At 62.1% G+C, this 14731-nt stretch overlaps 1 protein-coding gene across 1 annotated transcript in view; it reads right to left on the reverse strand.

The window, feature by feature from the left end:
* The window catches only part of Tspan18 (tetraspanin 18), a 146636-nt gene extending 132175 nt beyond the window's left edge, over window positions 1-14461 (reverse strand). Inside the window, exon 1 of the mRNA XM_047516770.1 lies at window positions 14176-14461. The gene's annotated coding sequence lies outside the window, so the exon portion shown is untranslated. The remainder of the gene's footprint in view (window positions 1-14175) is intronic.
* Between the last annotated feature and the right edge of the window lie 270 nt (window positions 14462-14731).

The raw sequence follows: 14731 nt of genomic DNA on the forward strand, positions 1-14731 counted from the left end.
TTCTTTGCTGTATAGTATTCCACTGTGGGGCTCTACAGTTCCCTAATCCACTCTACTATCTGTTGACATCTGAATTGTTCCAGTTATTGCCTGTCCTGAGCAATGAATTTTGTGAACATCCTTACACAGGATTTTTGAAGAGTATTTATGGCTTCTCCATTGGGTAGATTCCTGAGAGCAGAGGTGGGGGTCATAAGGTCTGTGTATGTGCTCAGCTTTAGTTGCATTTCTCACCCTATTACTGTGGGGTCAAGTTCATGTTTTAAACATTGTGCACATTAAACAAAGTGACTCCTAAGCTCTGATCTGGCCAACACATCACTGGCCTGTATGCTTATTTTAGTCGGCTTTGCCTCACTGTGACCAAAAGACCTGGCGAGAACAACTCAGAGGAGGAAACGCTCATTTTGGCTCACGGTTTCAGAGGTTCAGTTCATGGATGGCTGACTCCAGAGCTCTGGGCCCAGGGCGAGGAAGAACAACATGGCGGAGGGGCCTGGCGGAGGAGAGCAGCTCAGGACATGGTGCCAGGAAGCGAGAGCTCAGAGAAGCACTCCACTCACCAGGGACAAACACCCCCCCCCAGGCCAGCCCCCCAGTGACAGACTGTCCAGCCATAACCACACCGCCAGGTTACAGCTCTCCTAACCCAATCATCTCACTTCTGAACACTTGAGTTGTCTCACACGTGAGTTCTTGGGGACACCTCCTATCTTAACCAGGACAGTGCTTCATTCATCTTGCCACTGGCCAGATCATGGCCCCACTGAGCCCTGGACTCCACAAGTTCACCTAGCCCGCTGGGGCAAGTTCTAATACCCTACTGCATACCCGTGAGCCAGTCAGGCCTACGGGAGCTGCCGATTGCCGCACGTGGTGTCTCCCTACCAGGATGAAGTATGTGAAAAGTCCTTCACCATACGCATGCCCAGCAGCGCCCAGGTCCAACCTGGGGTGCCCACCAGGCCTTCTGAGGAAGGAAGACATCCTTGCACAATTATGAAATCCGGCCCAACTGAGTGCCATCACTTAAGGTCATTCATCCCCAAACTCAGTGACAGAGCATCCAGGTTCCCGGTGCCTCCCACCTGTTCAGTTTGCTGGCGCTCCACCGCCTCCGACCATAGCAGACATCAATAATGGATGTTGGCACTCCTTCCCGCTGAGCTGGGGAAAATGGCCCCATCTTCCCATCACTGCGCTCAGGACAGACCCTACCAATCAATCAACTGGGATCTGAGATGAAAAGCCTATGCCATCCGGGTCCTCACACTGCTCCCGCGAGTCAGCACTGGACCTGGGAACTCTTGTTCTCTTCTGCGGCTCAGCCTTCTCACCCCCAGGATGGTTATGAGAGGAACAGAGAAACCCCAGCCTGGCGGCTCCCCAGCCTGGCGGCCCCCCAGCCCGGCCGCTGCCTCGCGTACTGGATTCTACTCCCTGGGCCACCAGAGACGCGAGCTGTGGAGATCAGTTGTCTCTGCCTGGGTGCATTTTTGTTTCTGTGGTTTTTTGTTCTGTTTTGTGCTCTGCCCTGCTTTTGGCAGATGAGAGGCAGGCCCAGAGAGGACTAGTGCCTTGCCCAAAGCCACCCAGCTCGCTGTGGCGATGCTGGCACTAGGACGGACACCCCCATTTCCAACCCAGGTCTCTTTCCGGCTCCGTGGAGTTTCTCAAGACCAATTAGGAACCACCGGGAAAGTCAGGGATGTGACGGTGGCCTCGTTCATCTGCACATCTGTTTCCCCTCTTCCTGGTTAAGCATAAACAGCGGAGGCGGCCGGGGCCGAGAGCAGCCCTGCGCCCAGAGCAGCAGCCGGCCTCGGAGTCCAGCCCCGGACCCTGGGAGAGTGTCCCCTAGGCCGCTGGGCCGGTGCTCCGACATATCTCAAGATCGCCTTTTCCCGAAGTGAGGACACACACGCAGCCAGGGAGGCCGCGTGGAGGTGTTCCGGGGCCAGGCGCCCTGCTGTCCCCACTTCCTGCTTTATTAACGTCCGAGAACGCACGGCACACTCTGCGGCAAATGGGAACCAAGCCATCTCTGCCCCCCTCGGCCAGCCCGATGGCTCCGTCCTGAGCTCCTCCCCTCACTCTGTGCTGGAACTATTTCATTTTTTAAGTTTCAAGAACTGGAAGTCCCTCACATCTGCAGCTCTGCCTTTTCAAAGCCATTTTGAGCAAAATGTGCCCCCAGCTGGGTCCTCCCTCCAGAGCAGCTTCCTCCCCGACCCAGAGCCCTTCACGGCGCGGGGCTGTGGGGCAGAGGAAGGTCCGGCCTGCCTGGACTCCCCAGGTGGCTGCAGGTCCGGTGCTCTCCTGCTGCCACGGAAGGTGGCAGAACAGGTGTGATGGGAAAGTGTCCGCAGGGCCACTCAACACGTGGGGAGTCCCTAGCTCAGGCTTCTCCGGCCAGGAGGCCTCCAGCTTCCAAGGGACTCTGTTCACAGGGAGGCCCTGCCGGCCTCTCCCTGGGCACCTGCACACAGCTGCTCGCCCCGCTTCACGGGGAAGAGGGAGGCGCCAGGACTTCGTGGGCTATGGTCACACCAACCAGAGCGCGGCAGGGCTGGATCCAGCCACAGTGGCCTGACCCTCGCGCCCAGCGCTAACCACTGCCCCACAGGGCTCGTTCCAGCGCCTAACAGAGGCAGGCTGGACCTTCCTCTGCCCCACAGCCCCGCACCGGGAGGGCTTGGTCTCATGTTGCCACTCTCACCCCAAAGATGTGGTCATCCTCTGCCCTCAAGGTCCCGCTCACCCCCGGCAGGACCCTCGGGGACTCCCGAGGCCCAGGTCAGTGTCTAGACGGCAGCAGCTCAGAATCCTGCCTGGGTCTGCTACCAACAGGAGAGGCCAGACAGGGCCGTGCGGGAGGCAGAGGCTGCCAGTGACGCCGGAGGCTGCTCCCTGAGGCGCCTCCGGGTCTCCTGGAGTGACTCAGGCTCAGGGAAGCAGGCGGCCCTGGAGAGCGAGGGCAGGGAGCACTGTCCCTCTGCAGGAGGAAGAGGACGCACGCTGTCCAGGGAGTGTCCCAGGGAGGTGGGGCCCGCTGGGCACAGCAGCCAGGTCTGTAGAAAGAGCCTCCGCACCGCGGAGTCGCTAGGGCGGAGGGACGGCTGTGTGCCCGTGGCACCAGCCCTGGTCACCACGGAGGGGCCTGGGATCCTCCAGGTGACACCTGGAGCCCAGAGCACTGAGTCCCCCGGAGACCCGAGGGAGGGGCCGAGACCAGGAGAAGCCGGGGAGGCGGGGTGGGGGAGCCGCCCCGGAAGTCGGTTCCCACCAGGACACGGCTGAGCAGGGACGGAGCCAAAGAGCCAACGGGCACCGGCCGGCTGCCCAGGACAGAGCCACTGCTCAGGTCTCCGGTAAGCCGCGTGCACAACGGAAAGAGGAGAGGCAGAGCTGCGGCGGGACACAACCTGTCGGCCCTCAACAGACCTGGGCCAAAGGCCCCTCTCCACGGACAGGGCCCGGCCCTGTGGGGGTTCAGAGGAACCTTGCCAGTGCCCCAGGCCCCTCGGCCCGCCGGGTGAGCCCCACTCCACATGACCTCCAGGCCTCGGGCTTCCGTTCTGTAAAATGGGAGCGAGAATCCACCCCAGTGTGAACTGCTGGGCGGCAGTGAGCTAGGATGTGTGTGGGACCGGCGTGCTCATGGCCACCCCTGAGTGGACGGGGACAGGCGGGGGCTCCCTCACCTGACCCTCTCTTTTCTTCAGGTGGAGACTGAGGCTTAGATGGGATAAATGATTGCCAGGGGTCAGGCATGCAGCCCGTGAGGGGCTGAGCAGGATTGGAACCCAGGTTCAGGGGACGCCGAAGCTAAAATCCGCTCCACTGTTTCCCAGCCCCATCCAAACGCCACGCCTCAGATCCTTCTCATGTGTATATATGGATACATACATAGATATATATGTGATTTTTTTTCAGTACTGGGGCAGGAATCCAGGGCCACGCACGTGCCAGGCAAATGCTCTCACACCAAGCCGTGCGCCCAGCCCCGGCTGCCTCCAGACGGCTCTCCCCTAGCAGGCACTGACTGGGACCCCGAGGTGCGCCTGAACTCACGCACGCGACTTTATTTAACGATATCATTAACATTATTAGTATTTTTCCCCACAGACTCCAGCCGTGAGGCCCTTTCTCTTTATATACAAACACACGCACCCGCGCACGCACACGCTCCTCTCGAGCAGGTTTGAATAGACCTTTGTGAGTGGTTGGGCTACCGAGAAACAAAAATTGCCCGTTATTTAAATTCGATTACATAGCAACCACATTTAAAAAGAATATTTTCATTTGAGCCCATTGTGCAGCGAATCAGCAGACACTTTCTTTCTTCAAACTACTTTGAGGAGGAAAAATTATCAAATGAAAGGGAGGGAATGTCAGGCACATCATTCCCTCCATTGAAACTCCTCCGGGGGTGGAGGGTCCTCTGTCTGCTCGTCATTGATTCCGACAACACCCCTCGGCCACCAGCGACCACGCCTGGGCTTTCAGAGCGCCAGGCTTCGGGGTCACATTCCCAGGGGCCCTGGAGCTGGAGGGAGACCCCGAGAACCATCAGCCCCCACCACCCCAACGCGGACCCGACCTGGGGAACCCAGGGCACTGAGGATTTGTCAGAGCCTGGCAGGATCGGGCCCAAGGCGGGAGCCTCTCACTCCCGGATGCTCTCCCGCCCAGCGTCTCAGGAATGGCGGGAACGTGCTTTGCAGGTTAGGGCTGGGCTGCAGCCACTGCCTCATTCTGACTCTGTGCTCACGCCACTGCCCAGGCCCCTGACCCTGCGGGGGTCCCCAGCACCCCCACAGGTCTCTAGACACTGAGGCGAAGGAGTCAAGGCCCCGGGGAGAGCACCGCCCTTGTCCCAGCTCTGGCCCCTCAGCAGCAGCCACGGACCCCCAGCTGGGCCCTGCCCTCGGCAGGACATGCAGGCCAAGCCTCAGGCGCCAGAGAGGCCTTGTGGACCTTGGCTCTGCTGCCTGCTTTCCCAGCAAGAAGCCTCTGGAAAGGAGAAAACAACAACAAGGCTCTGTCCCAACGGCAAGATGAAATCGGATCCTCGGACCCGCTGCTCTCCCCTCCCAGGGCCTCCCGAGGGGCCAGCGGCTTGTCCAGACCCACTTCACCCCAGCCCACAGACCCTGAGGGACGAAGAGGCCCACATGATGTTTGTAAGGACCCCGCGGGGATGGGCGGGGGGCAGGAAAGCCCGAAGAGTGTCCATCAGCCGTGAAAGCGGGCAGCTGTCGACCTGGCCGGCCGCGCCACAGCGGGGCGTCTCTATAGCTCGTCTGCTTCGTGGGGTGTCAGGCAAGGGGCACGAGACAGAGCAGCTCAGACCCCAGCAGGGACAGAACCTTCCGTGACCATCCACGGAGCAGAGGACGCGGCCCTGACGCGGATGTGGGCAGCAGCCAGCCTGCCAGCCATGCCTCCCACCCCTCCGTCCACCTGGAACCCCAGTGGCTTCGGTGGACAGCTCCGCCCGCGGCAGTCGCTACCATGAGCACCCACTGCAGTCTCGGCCTGGAAGCATCTGGAAGCCGCCATCTCCAAGGGCAGACGAAGCGACAGCCTGACTTGTCCACCCCTCGTGGCTGGTGGACTCCAGGGTCCCTGGGAGCCCTGAGCTCAGCGGCCACTGCAGGCCACATGCTTCGTTTTCCTATAGAAATTATTTGTGTTCAAATCCTGCACAGCTGAAACCGAGTGGACGCGTCCATGCTAACACAGACGGAGCAGATGCAAAGAGCACGCCACGCCACCAAGTACAGGGACGCTCTGTGTTGAGACTGGGGCACAGAAAAGTGACTGTCAAAGCAGTGACCACGGTCCCCAGGGGAACTGGGATTGGAACCCAGGCGGTGCTGTTCAGAAGCTGCAGGCCTGGTCCTCAAGGGCCTGTGCCTGCCACCCTGGAGGGGCCGCTGCGTCACTAAGCCCTGCGGCCTCTGCAGCGGGTGCCCTCGTCCTCCTGGGCCCTTGAGGGAAGGGCTCCCGGCTGAGAGCCGTCATGAAACGCTCTCAGGGGCCCGGACAGCTGTCCCTGGGGAAAAGAGCCTGATCTTTGCAAGATGCAGTGACTTCTGATGCTCACAGTAAACCCACGATGCACCTCCAGAGAGACCCACTCATCTCGGCTGATAATGACCAGAGACAGAGCCACCGGCCACTCCAGGAAGACACATGGCCAAATGTGAATGGGCCCTTCAGTCAGCTCAAATGGTATTTTTTCTAGAAAACATTTTTATCTCCAATGGGCTTTGGTTCATGTACACTGGTGTTTCCTGAGTCCAGCTGGACACCCAGCAGCAGCCGGGACTGTGGGGATGGAGTAGAGACGGTGACCGGCAAGCGCGGATGCTGAGGTGTGGGCTGAATGTGCCTGACACAGACATGTCTCTCCTCTAACGCTCAAAACCTGGGGAGGGAGGTGCAGAAACACTCCCCACTTTGCTAACTGAAGTACAGCTGGGTGTGGTGGCGCACGCCTGTGATCTCAGCAACACGGGAGGCTGAGGCGGGAGGATTGCAAGTTCAAGGCCAGCCTCAGCAGCTTAGCAAGGCTCTGTCTCAAAAATAAAAAAAATAAAAAGGGCTGGGGAGGTAACTCAGTGGTTCAGCACCCCTGGTACCAAAAACAGAACAAAATCAGAAAACTGAATGTAGAGCTGGCGACTCACCAACCACTTACTAGCTGTGTAGGCGTCAGGACTCAGGAAACGGGCCTGACGGGCTCGCGCTGCTTTTTCTTGGTTATACACAGGACAACAGCATTATCGCTGTTACCGGCTGACCTGGGGACCCTGAAACCATATTCCGAAGTCCAGCCCTGGTACCTGTGGATGTGACGTCACTTGGAAACAGGGTCCTGGCAGGTGTAATCAGGTTAGGAGGAGGTGTCCCACTGTGACCATGTCCTCATAAGGAGAGACGGACACACAGGAGCAGCCACGTGAAGGCACAGGGGTCAGAGGTCGGAGAGACGGGGTAAGGACGGCAGGATTGCCAGGGGTGACCAGAAGCCAGGAAGCAGGGCACAGGGAGCCCCCCGAGAGCTGTCAGAGAGACCTGGTCCATGCTGCAGGCAGGGCCTGGCCTCCAGAACTCTAAGACTACGTTCCTGTTGTGTGCACCCCGTTTGGGGCACCATGTTCCCGCGGCCCTAGGAAAGGCCCGAGCACTGTGCTTAGAGCTTCTCGCTGACCCAGGCCCCGCCTCAAATGCTGGGCAGAGGAAGCCGGGTCTGGAGCCGGGATGACGGGTGTACCTGAGGGACCCCCAGTGCTGGAGTCCCCGTCACAGCTGGCCGCGGTGCTGGTCAGGAGTCAGGAGTCAGACCCTCTCCCAGCACCCTGCTGGCAGGGCAGTGCAAGGCTGCTGTCTTCAGAGTCCCCCATGCCCAGTGGAGAAAGGGCAACCGTGGGGAGCCATCTGCGGACCCCGTTCTTCCACCCAGGCCCTGGGGCTCCTTGGTCCAGCCCACTCCGCCTCCTCACACGAGGGCCATTTGGGGGCACTTTTGTTTGGCTGGAAAAGCACCTCGTGCCTCCTGCCCCAGGCTAAACCCCCAAAGAGCTCAGGAGCCAGGGAGTGCGGGCCGCCCTGCTGGGAGGAGCCCTAAATGTCAGGCAGCAGGTGGCCGCGGGCTGGTCCCCCGGGAGGCTCCGCACACTTGGCCGGCGAGAGCACACTGCAATCTGTCCCCGCAGGAGAGGCAGCCAGGGGGGCGGGGCGGTGGCAGGGAGCCCGGGCCTGGAGACAGCATGGTGGGGGGCTCGGACCCTTCTCCCTTTTCACGCAGAAGCCGTGGTCCTTCCGCAGGACGACCCGGCCTGGGCCGCAGGATGGGAGCCAGGTGCCTCTCTGAGTCGCTCACTGGGCCCACTCCCAGTCCTCTGCCCAGGAGGTGCCTTGCTGGGGGCAGCTCTTCCCTGTGACCCAGGTGGTGAGGAGGTCCCTGCAAACCTGACACCCGACCACGCGCCAGGAGCTTGAGTAGCTGTCCAGCCTTCCCACGCTGCGCCACCTTTGCCCCAGAGAGATGCGGGCTGAGCGGAGACGCCAGGGTCCAGCCTGTGCCCGGCCCTCTTATGGCCACCGAGGAGGAAGGGCCCAAAGCCTCTTCAGGGGCTGCTCCGCCCAGTGCCTTGGGGGCAAAGCCACCCGGGGCTGCGTGTGCAGAACCAGAACCACAGACCCCACCCCGCGTGTGCTTCTGCGGAGAACCAGACCCTCAGCCACTCCCCAGCCGTGGCGGGCCGACCCCTGGGGCTGGCGCTAGGAATATTGGAGGCCCTGGCTTCTCGGGCTCACGCCCGTCCCTCCCTCTCAGCTCCCAGAGTTCCTGCACCTGCCTCCCACCCGCAGCCCACACGCCGGTGGACACAGAAGCGCCTGGGAGGAGAGCGGAGCAGAAGCAGGTGCTGGCGGACCTGGAAGAAGTTTTGGGAAAAGTGCTCAGAGGAGCAAGTTTCGCGAAGCCGAAGCAGGACACCGAGCGCCGGCTGAAGGCCCAGGGCCTGGAGGTGCCTCGGCGGCCCGAGGGCCCCGCCCACTCAGTGGTAAAGGCACAGCACCATCTGCCTAAAATCGCCTCCATTCACCGTCCGCCATCTCTAGGGAGCCGCACACCTCAGGACTCATCTGGAACGAAGCCACCGTGTTCTGAGGGCTGGTGACACGCTGGGTCTGGCTGCGAGTCCTGAATGCATCATCTCAACTAACCCTCCACGTCCCCGGGCCACGGGAACGCGGGCTCATCCAGACCCACGTGCTGCCTTATGTCCCCTGCAGCTGGCTTGGGATCAGGGATAGTCCAGCCACCGTCCTGCAGCTGAAGGGAAGCGTGTTACCTCCCAGCCGAGTGTCGGTGTGGCTCTCCATCTCCCTGTCTCCTCCCGCAGTCGCTTGGCTGCCACAGGCCCAGCAGGTGCAGCCACAAAGACGGCAGAGTCGCCATTGGTCTGCCTCCGGGCGCAACTGCGTGGAGCAGAAACGTCCCATGCCGGCCAGGTGACGCTGTCGACGCAATGCCCTGCCGCGCCAAGCCCCCAAGACCTGGGGCCCGAGCTCTGGCAGCTCAGGTGGTCCCCCCGAGACCTGGCGCCCGAGCTCTGGCAGCTCAGGTGGTCCCCCCGAGACCTGGGGTCCGAGCTCTGGCAGCTCAGGTGGTCCCCCCGAGACCTGGGGCCCGAGCTCTGGCAGCTCAGGTGGTCCCCCGAGACCAGGGCCCAAGCTCTGGCAGCTCAGGTGGTCCCCCTGAGACCTGGGGCCCGAGCTCTGGCAGCTCAGGTGGTCCCCCTGAGACCAGGGCCCGAGCTCTGGCAGCTCAGGTGGTCCCCCTGAGACCAGGGCCCAAGCTCTGGCAGCTCAGGTGGTCCCCCTGAGACCAGGGCCCGAGCTCTGGCAGCTCAGGTGGTCCCCCTGAGACCAGGGCCCGAGCTCTGGCAGCTCAGGTGGTCCAGCTGGCCCGCAGGGTCGTCGCTCTAAGTTCCGGGGATGAGGATCCCAAGGCCACACGGCAGCAAGGGCAGAGGCAAGACTGGAATCCAAGGGGGCAGCAACGCGTGCCCTGGCCTCACTGCAACTCTGGTTGCTTCCTGGGATCCGTCCACACCCGTTAGCAGCCAGGTCCCCCAAACTCTCACCCCTCTCTGTCCCCAGGACGGCAGAGGAGCCTGTGCGGGGACAGGGGCCCTCAGGAGGTGCTTGAGCCTGAAGGTAGTCAGAAGCAGGGAGGAGGAGCCCGGCCCAAGCCCTCGCTCCCCGGCCGTGGGCTCACAGCAGCCTGGGCCTGGGGCCTCAGAGTGCCTGCCGACAGGCCAGAGAATGAGGTCAACCGGGGACAAAGCCGGGTGGGGTGAGGGGGAAGCAGGGTCCCGCTCCCGTCCCATGGTGAGCAGTGCCACAGTGTCTGCCCCTTGAGGAACCCTCGCTCCAGCTGCCCGGAGGGAGAAGCCGCGGAGGTGCAGCTCAGGAAGCACAAGGCCTCAGACCACAGGCCCGCCCAGCCCAGGTCCCCACAGCAGGCCAGGGACGGGGCAGCCAGACTCAAAGCAAAGGAGCAGAGCAGAGATGATCTACTGGAAAGTGGAAGTGTCTTGTGGGAGGTGGCCTTCTATTTGGGTGAGTCTGGGCCCTCGGTGTCAGCTTAAACTCATTATCTGCACACATGGACCCTGCGCCGCGGCTGGGGCGAGAAAGGGCGGAGCAGAGGACATAGCTTCCCTGAGTGCCAGAAACCAGGGTATTTCAGTGACGTCAGGTTGGGCTTCCTGCCACAGGGACGGGGCCACCAGGAGAACAATTATAAGACTCAGGAGAGTCCCTCCAGGAGGCAGGGAGGCAAGAACTTACTCACCCTCATCAGACCCATGAGCAAATGTTCTGCACACCCACAGAACCGCCACCCAGATTACTGCAAAGGATTCAAGCTGATTCTTCCAATACGATGGTATTATTTTTTAAAATGACAGTAACGACAGTGACAATGGTGAGCGTTTATTGAGCATTTGCTATGTCCTGGGCACCACGGGCTCTACAAGTTCTATCTCGTTGACAGGTCACAACAGACTGGTGTGGTGTTATTAGCTCCATTTTACAGACCAGGAAATTGAGGCACAAGAGGGTGAATGGCCTAAGGTCACACTCGCCATCATTTGAGCCCAGGCTGTCTAACCACCTTGCAATGATTCTTCTAAAGAAAAAGAGAAAATGGGTTCCGAGAGGGTCGGTGACTCTGTTGAGGTCACACAGCTTTATCTGTGAGAGATGAAAGGCTAGGACACGGGTCTCCTAACTCCTGGCTAGTGACTCTCCAGGCGTTCTGTTGCCTGGATGGACACCCCCCCACCATGAGCAATGAACTTGCCTGTGCTCATCTCCCAGTTGGTGAACTCACCTAGCCCAGCCTGGGTGTGCGGAGAAGGAGTAAGGGCTGGGCCACAGAGAACAAGACCCGGATGAGAGCTCTGCTCTGAGTTGCAAACACAGGGGCTCCTCCTGCCCGTCTGTTTCTCTTCTTTAAAAAAATGTCGTGCTGCCTGCCCCCACTCCCTCGGAGGGAGCGCTGATGCGGGTCCCGGGCGGCACCCTGGCAGCAGGAGCGGCCCAGCCTGGCATCTTAGCTCCACGGCATCAGGCTGCAGAGACGCCGGAGCCACAAGCGGCATGTGCTCTGGGACCACAGTGCTGGTTCCAAGCCTCCCTCCTGTCGCCGTGTCCCAGCCGAGCATGAGCAAATGTCCCTGATTTTCCTTCTCAATGGCTGATGAAATAGGTCCCTATTTCATCAGAGCAGTCCTCTGGAAAGGGAGGGGTCCCTGCAACGGGTCATCCGGCCACCGACTCTGACTCTTGCCGGGGATGCGTGGGTCTGGACAAGCGGGCGGAGGAGTCTGCAGAGCGGAGTGGGGTTCCCAGCAGGAACTGGTCCCCAACACTATCCTTTACGCCCCAAACTGCTGCGCAGTTTATCCACGCAAGCCAAAAAATGACAGGAGCCGGGTTTCAAATCCCCTGGGTTCACTTGACACAGGACTTGGCCGTGGAGGCTGCACTGAGCAGGGCCAGACAGCAGGAGGGGCCCCTCTGCTGGACTGAAGGCAGAGCCCACCCAGCAAGGCTGCCGGGCACCAGGAACGGTGGCACTTCAGTTCCAAAGGTCCCCTCCCCCCACTACCGCACTCAGGGAACAGCCTGGGGTAGGAGCCAGGAGGCCACCCTGGGGCTCAGGAGAGGTGGACTTCAACCCTGTTGTCCCTCCCTTGCCTCAAGGCCTCCTCCAGACCTGGCCCTGCCCAGCGCCTGTCCCTCAGCCCGCTGTGGCCACTGAAACTGCATCATGAACCCGGGGAGCTACTTGCAGGCTTCTGTGGTTGTTTCCTTCTTTCCGGTCTTTTCCTAAGGCAGGGAGTCCTTCCTGAAGTCAACCAAGGCATCCTACACCCAAGTCCAGATGAACTTCGAGAACGTGGCCTGCAGCTTTCATTGATTTCCTGCCATTGCATATTTGGGAGCAGGGTGGACAAGGGCGGTGGGCGCCTGCCACTTGACATTCTGTGGAATCAGGGACCCTGGAGCTTGTCTGAGACTCGGTGCAGCACAGGAAGATGATGTTAGCACCCCTGGACAGGTAGGGGGACAGAGAGCAAAGGCAGGAGAAGGGGCTGCCAGACTTCAGGGGCCTGCGCTCCCACCCAGGTCCCACGGGCAGGGCTGTTCCCGGCAGGCTTCCCTCAGCAGAAAAACAAGAGTCACTACAAGTGAAACAGAATAAAAACGAGACAGAACAGAAACACCTTTTGTTTTCTGGACCCTGGAATGCCTTAAAGACGGCCAGAGACAGCGACCCTCCACCCTTCCCTCTCTCCTTCTCTGTTCAAATCAGAAGTCGGGCTGATCCCAGGGCCACCTCAGCGGAGAGCATTTTGGTTGCATCCAACAAAAACATGTGGCAGTCTATGACAAACCCACGTCCCTCACCTTCCAGAGCGGGGACTCTCAGGACGGAGTGGGACAGGTCTACCCAAAGAGAGCGTGTTGAGGGAAGGACAGATGAAAACTTGCTCCGGCCACTGTGAGGCCACTGCTAGGTGTCTGGTTTGCTCCTGTGCCCTCTCTTTGGGTGCAGGGAGGAAGGAGGGAATTTGAGAGAAAAACGAGGCAACATCCCTCCCGTGTCCCTTCAGTGTTGGGCAGCCCCACATGACGAAGATGACACTTTTCACAAACCAGGCGCCGGCTCACTTTCCAAGGCACAGCCACACAGACTCCACACACCCGGGTTCTAGCTACAGGGCCGCAGAGCAGGGTTTCACCAGTACTTGTGAAATGACCAGATGAAGGAGCCCTGGAGACCCCAGACCCGGGAGTGAGCAGTTGACCCCTGAGAAATCCAACACCCGCCGACTGCGGCTCTCTAGGGCCCCTCCCCCACCCTGCACCTCCCAGGCTACCGTGCCCGGGAGAGACAGGCGAGGAGTGGCGCCACCCCAAGACCCCACCCAGCCCACACCTAGAGCCCCTGCCAGATCCAAGGAACAAAAGGTGCCACTTTTACAAAAAGGAAGCATTCCACAGTTTGGGTTTTGGAAACTTCGAGAAACCTCAGAAAGTGAATGTTCCAACCCACTCTCTCCATGCCAACTCTGTTCACGGAAAGTTTCTTTTGTTTTTGTTTTTCTGGGGGTGAATGTTTCTCTCACACTTTGCCAGACCCCCAAGACATACCACCTCCTGTCAGCCGATCTGTCCAGTGATTACTGAGGCAGCCCCGCCTCAGGCTCGGGCCGGCTCCCCAGGTCGGCGGGGCGGGGCGCGCGTGCTCCCAGAGCCGACCCCGCGCGGGCAGTGGGTCTGTGGTTCCGCGCGTCCCGAATTTCAGCGCGGGTAAGCGCCGGCGCTCGCCTTCCTAGGGCCAGTGGGCCTGGGCGGGCGCCCCCTGGCGGGGACACACCTCGCTCCAGCCAGAAGCCAGCGCCGGCGCAAACCATCCTGGCCGGCAACGCTCCGAGCCATCTCTCCACACGACACCGCGCCAAACCCGAGCTTCCGACGCACCCAGTGCCCCCAATTCTCCTCTCCCCCAAGCCGCGCACACCTCGTAGGGAATAACGCGGGCGCGGGAGGCGAGCGAGGCGTCCCCGCCCTGCCCTGCCGCCTGGGGCCCCGCAGGCGGCGCGCGCTCCGGGACCCGGCGGGGTCCAGCAATCTTCCCAGCCCGATCCCCGCTCCGGTCCCCAGTCCTTACCTGTCGGCCTCCAGGCTGGCGGGCGGCGCAGCCCTTTCCTCTGGGCACAGCCCTGGCCGAAGCCCCGAATCTTGGAACCACACCTGCCACCACCGCCCCTCGCCACTCTCGGGAGCGCCCCCTCACCCCCCGGGAGCGCGTGTCGCCGCCAGGTACTGCACCTGTGCTGGGCGAAGCTCGCGGTCCCGGGCGGTCTCCGGACAAGGACCGGGGCGAGCGCGCTTCCCGAGCCCCCTCCGTGGCTAGTTTGAGTGGAACTTGCTCCTGGGCTTCCCCGGGACGATCCCGGGACCCGCGTACCGCCCCCGCCCCCACGGGCAGCACGTTCCCCCAAGGGTCGCGCGCCGTGTCCCGGGCCCCGGGGCGCAGCGGCGGAGCGCGCGGAGCGCACGGCGGGCCGAGCCTACCTTGCAGCGGCGGCCGGACCCCGCGCCAACTCGCCGGGGCCGCGGGGGAAAGTTTCCCCGGGCGGAGAGGCGCGCGCTCAACTTGCTGGGCGCGGGCTGCCTGCCTGGCGGTGGCGGCGCGGCCGGGGACCCGGGGCGCGAGGCGGCGACGCTCGCTTGGGGCCGCGGCCGGGCTCGGGCTGGGGCGGCCTCGCGCGGCTTCGCGGTGGATCGCTCGGCGCTGCGTCCGCCCGCAGCCTGGAGCCCCCGAGACGCCGGCGGCAGCAGCAGCCGCCCGCCCGCCGCCCGCCGCCGGCCCCACCTCCCAGCCCCGCTCCGTCCCGCCCCCTCCGCTCCCTCCCCTCGCCGCCGCCTCCCTCCGGTCGCCAGTCGCCGCCGCCGCCGCTGCCGTGGCGGCCGCCGCGGAGGCACGTCTCCCGGCCGCTACCTCGGCCTCCGCCTCCCGCGGGCAACCAGACCTCGCCTGGGCCCGGGGCCGCTCTGCCGCCTCCCCGCCTCCGCCCCGACCCCATCGCCGTCCCCGCCGCGCTCCTGGCCCTCGCTCGGTCTGAATTCG

The sequence above is a fragment of the Sciurus carolinensis genome, chromosome 11 (assembly GCF_902686445.1).
Source record: "Sciurus carolinensis chromosome 11, mSciCar1.2, whole genome shotgun sequence".
Classification (NCBI taxonomy): Eukaryota; Metazoa; Chordata; class Mammalia; order Rodentia; family Sciuridae; genus Sciurus; species Sciurus carolinensis.